The sequence below is a fragment of the Capricornis sumatraensis genome, chromosome 11 (genome assembly GCF_032405125.1).
Source record: "Capricornis sumatraensis isolate serow.1 chromosome 11, serow.2, whole genome shotgun sequence".
In the NCBI taxonomy this organism is placed as follows: Eukaryota; Metazoa; Chordata; class Mammalia; order Artiodactyla; family Bovidae; genus Capricornis; species Capricornis sumatraensis.
In genome coordinates, this window is record NC_091079.1 from 49,917,243 (window position 1) to 49,922,917 (window position 5,675).

Consider the following 5,675-nt stretch of genomic DNA (forward strand, 5'->3'; position numbering starts at 1 on the left):
AGATGACACCCACCCCTGCACTGGCCCCAGTTCACTGCACAAGGGGAGGAAACTTCCGGATCGGAACTGAGCCACATACTCACCTCTGCTAGTAGCTGGCCCATGTGCCATCACCCTCCAATACTAACCCATCATCCTGGCTGAGGACATGGGACAGAACCTCCCTCGAAGGCAAAAGGAAACTGTTCCCTTCTTCGAATCGATAAAGCCGTTGGTCTCAAAGTGACTTTGGGAGGTCATCAAGTTTATATCCCTATGTTTAAGTAAAATGGCACCAAAATCAAACCCACTTTCCCAACTCATTTTAAAGACCTCCAAGGAATCAAGCAGACAATTCCTCAGTCTTTCTTGGGAGTTGTTCTAATTTCTGGTATAAATGGAAGAGTTTGATATTTGAGGCACTTGTAAACACACTGGTTCTCACTGTTCCTGTTACTGTATTTATTTCATCTTGATGAGGTATGATTTTTAGTGACAAAGCGCTTTATGTATTTACTTAGTAGTTCTAATATCTAATATCTTGAGGGTATCGTCAAGATCAGTTTTGATGATCATTTGGCATGATTGCATGAATTCTCTATTCTTTTACATGTGATTTTTCTATAGAAAAACATGATTTAAAATTTTGAATGCTAATCTTTTCTGAAATGGCACAGTCTAGTGGAATTAATAACACCTTGCTTGGGTATGATTATTTTAGCTTTTAAAAGTGTTCTCCCATCCATCACCTCTTACATTCACAAAATTCCTGTTAAAGAAAGCACAAGTATTCCCAGTCTACAGATGGGAAAGCTGAGGCCTTAAGAGGGTATGGAACTAGATACCAGATACTAAATACAGGTCTTCATCCTCTGTACTAGACTGCTTGCTTTGCTTATTTTAGCAGCTGATTTAAGAATATGTCTCTGGGGGCAGTGTTTGAAGGAAGCAGTTTGACAAAGTTAGAACAAGTACATGATATAAATGAAACGCATCATTATGTGTAACACTGAACAAGAAGAGATTCTTGTTTTTGTAGGTTGAAAATAATTATCAATTTCATAGGGTTCAACCTAATATATAATATCATGCTTTCCTTCTTTTAGTGGAAAATCATCAGTTCTATTATCAATGTCAATAGCCTTAAAACAATAACATGATTATGACAGCTACCATTTATTATATGCCTACTGTGTGCTAGGTGCGATTCTGAGCACTTCACGTACATTATCCCAATCTTCCTATCAACTCTGAGTAGGTGGCCTTCCCCATTTAGTAGACACAGCTTTAAAGCAGTTAAATGACAAGTCTGAAGGCACCCAACCCATAGCTGGCATCACGGGTTCAATGCCTATGCTGTACCTACTCCTTTCTACAGAATATTCAGAACATAGAGAAGATCCAAGAATAGTAAATAAACTTCATCTCAAATGCTGATGACTGGCACAGGCTGCGTGGAGTGCTGTGTGGGGCTGCAATCTGAGATGAAGGAATGTAGTGATCAATTGGTAATGTCTGCCTGTGGAGCTGATTAATGGGATGTGCCTTGTATATTTGTCATCTGTGGCCTCAAGTCTGCTTCCAGAAGGTTTGTTTTCTAATTCAGAAGCTTAAACCAACCCAACTCATTTAACAAAACTAGCGACTCCATGGTGAAATTTAGTCTGAGACCAGGTTGGAAATTGCCATTTCTTAGCACAAAGGAAACTTTTGTCAACATCACTGGTCTCAGACACAACAGTTATTCACATGCAGCTGTTTCATGGGCACGTGTTGCTTTTTGCTCTGGGAACTACCTGCTTCCATATCTCCAGGTGATAGGTAAGACGACATGGCAAAAGAGGCCTGGGCTTTCACTTTGCTGACCTCTGCTCTTCAACTGTTGTTTTAGACTGAACACCCAGTTCTCCCAACAGAACATAACCTGGAGATGTGGACATCAAGGGCTCTTTCAGTAAGGGCCACAGTGGACTGTGTACTATTCTTACAGTGAACAGATGAAGGGGCCTGGAACAAAGATAGGGAGGGAACAGGTGATTCACACTGGACCTGTCAGACTATCCTACAACTATTTAACTTATTTACTTTACAACTGATGTCCTCTATTTATATGTGGCAGCTGGAGATGTATGTAGGATGGAGCTTATTTATTTTTCATTTAAAAATTTCATGAAGTGTTTGCCTTGTGTAGAACATTTTCATTGGCCAATTCAAATAATAATAAAGTGTACTTTGTTTGTGACATTAATAAATGCCCACAAAAGTATGCCTGGGGCTTCTTCACTGGATGGGAGTGGGCTTTCACAAAAGGAAAGAATTATGTATTTGGACCTCATTGCTCCTTTACCTAAATGAAAAGGATTGCAAGAAAGGACCCAGCATGCTCTTTCCATCCAGAGACAATGTCTGGTTTTAATATTACAGCCCTGCCCAGCAGTCAGCACCAGGCTCATTTCTGCCCAGCCCTGGCCTGGCCTGACCTGGGCTCTCAGGGTTCACTCGCCTCGCTGAAATGCTGCCGCCAGTCCCCACCACAAACCCCAGGGGGCCCAGTGGCCATCGCTCTGTGCCCACCTCCTGGGGGCCTTCCTGGAGACCACCCCCTTGACTCACGTCACTGCCACTTGCCAGAGAACGCCCAGCCTGGCTCCAGATGGCTGTCCGGGAATGCTGGAGCCTGGAGACCTCTGGAGCCAGAGGCAACAGGGATTCCAAGACATTTAGGGTAATAAAATAGCCTGTGTTAGGACCAAGTCCAGTCACATACTTCGGTTCTTACTTGTGCGCTCTCTGTGGCAGCCCCTCCCCCACCCGGCCCCTAGAGCAGGCAGATGGGCAGTGGGTAGGAAAGGCAGCCACAGCCAAAGTCTGATTGGAAAAGGAATCATGAGACATGCTGTCTCTAAGTTGGCAGAGACCTCGGACACGCACGGAAAAGCACAGATGAAAAGAACTCTCCTAGGGATTAGGATAGCATTTTAGTTTTCTCTTTCTTTTAAGAACATCAGCCTCTTAAAAGAGAGGTTTGTGGTGAAGGCATGGCCACGGTACAGGGGGAGAGAGAGTTCATACTGCAGACCAGGCCACATGCCTGGAAAAATACAGTGGAGGGGGAGGTCACTTTGGATGTGGAACAAGACTCATATCTGCGTGTGGAGCCCTCGGCCAAGATCACAGGTGTACGGCCTAGTACCAAGGCCACAGATGCAGAGCCCTGCCCCCCAGTCATCTCCAGAACTGACTAAGCCCCACAGCAACCGTTGCCATGATCCCCCCTGACCTAAACCGGCCAGCTCCCTGACCCCGCATTAGGTAAAAACACCCATCACCTAATGCCACCCTTCCAGCAGGAATTTCCTTTGTCTTGACGCTATAAAAATTGGCCACTAGCCCTTGCTTCCCAGGTGGCACTGGTAGTAAAGAGCTTGCCTGCCAATGCAGGAGACATAAGAGACACGGGTTTGATCCCTGGGTTGGGAAGATCCCCTGGATGATGGCATGGCAACCCACCCCAGTATTCTTGCCTGGAGAATCCCATGGACAGAGGAGCCTGGAGGGCTACAGTCCATGGGGTCTCAAAGAGTTGGACACAAGTGAAGTGACTTAGCAGCAGCAGCAGCCCTTGAAATGCGTGGGCTCTTCTTGAGCAGGCCCCCTGTTCTACTAGCGTCTCCGCGCTCTACCAAAACTGTTCTTCCCTCATTCTGCCCTCATGTCTGGAAATGCTTTTCCAACCCACATGACACTAGGGATGTCCTTTGTTGGGAGAGAGCATGTAAGGTTGGGAGGGGCGTGTGCTGCCGAGGGAAGGGAACTGACTTGAAGAAGGACTGACGTGGGGCTCCATCACTGACAGGGCAGCTGGGCCTATGCCCAACCTGGTCCAACCCCTTTTTGGGTCTGCATGGAGACAAGTATGGAGGCTCGGGCCACTGCACCCCTAGGCCCTCCCTCTGTTCTCTGGGAAACCTCAGAGCTCTGGGCCAGCCCCTACGAATACAGGTTTCCATGAGGCTAAACTCCCTTCTCCCCTAGAGGCAAACAGCCAGGGTTTTGTCCACGGGCCTAAGTGGCAATCCAGCCCTCGGGAGGAAAGGCTACCTGGAATTCTGGGCAAGTGCTGACCCACGTTTTGGACTCCAGCTACAGAAGAGCAGGTTGAATTTCTCACTCTCTGATTATCTGGGCCCCAGAGTTCTTGAGGGAGAGCCCCCACTCAATACCAGCCAGCTTTGGCTCACAGGCATCACAGAGCTCGGGATGAACTGGCAGCCCCTGATGAACAAGACACAGCTATTTCTGAAACCAAAGGCCGCAGCCAGCACTCCAAGGGATCTCATTCTCTGGGCGACCATGTTCAGATAGAGGGCAAGAGGCAAAGCAAACAATGGGAATGGTTGCTGTTTCCATCAGGACTAGTTCCTGCCACAGTAAAACTGGTGACAGCAGCTTGTTCCCGGTTTCTCAGTGTCCGCCCACCCTACCCCGGCCATCTTCCCAACCTGCATAAATGCTCACACCCCACCCTTTGTCTTTCTTTCCCCCATTTCCCTCCCCCTGCTCCTTGACCTCTAATGAAGCCTGAGCCCTCCCAGTGTCCTCTGTCCACCCAGGGCTCCAAGCTCCTTTATCCCAGGAAAGGCCCTTCATCTCAGGTACTCCAATGCTCAGGAGGGATATCTCCAAATGCCAGAAATTCTCACTGGCTGTGAAAGCTTGAGAAAGTGTTGAACCTCAGGGAGATTCAGTTTCCACAGGAGTTAAAGAGAAAACGTGATATCTTCCTCCAAATGTCCTGGAAAAGATGCAACGAAATGTGGGCGTGAATACGCAGCCAATATGCAGCAGTATGGCGGTGCACATGGGAAAGCGTGGCAGTGCTCCCACACATGGTAAAGATCAGTGCCCAGAGCTCCCTGAAGCACCCATCCACCCAGACCTGGTTGCTCAGCCCCTCCCTGGGCCCCTGGCAGGCCACCCCCTGGACCAGCTGCTGGAGGTAACGCCCAGCACTAAGGTGCATGGGCTACAGGGCCAGCGCCAGGGCCAGCCCTGATCCTCTCTTGGGTCCTTCACCCAGGCAATGCCAGATGTCAAAAACGTGTGCTTGTGTCTTCTTCCTAGAAACGATGCATTTGGATGTGGCTGTCTTATAAGCTGAGGCGTAGACCACAATTGTGTGTCAGGTGGGTGACCATCTGGAGGAAGAACGCTTTCAACTGTATCAGCCACTTGCGCCTAGAGTATGTGAAGGAAGGAATAGAAAAGAGCATTTATTGGGGGTCAGGAGATAAGGAGAAGGTGAGATGCTGAGGAAAGAAGGGAAGAAAGGAGCCCAGAAAGAGGAAGCAAATTCAGGCTACTTCCTCTACTTTGTCTAGAGTTCTGCTTATCACCACCAGTGTTTTAAATCCCTTGGATTCAAAGTTCAATATGCCAGAAAAGCAAACATCCTCCATGAAGAGGAAAGGAAGCAGCCACCACAGTCCCGCAGGGCCCCACTTGCCCATGTCTGGTACGCCACGGTCACCTAGGGGTGGGGATGAGCGCCAGGCTCCTGGCAGGAAGTCTGATTCCAGACCCAGCCCCATGCTGATTTGCAGTGCATCTGCATGTATGTGTGTGTTGTGTGTTGTGTGTGTTACGTGTGCCCAGTTGGTCAAGGTGCTTACATTTCTCTGAGCCTCCATTATCCC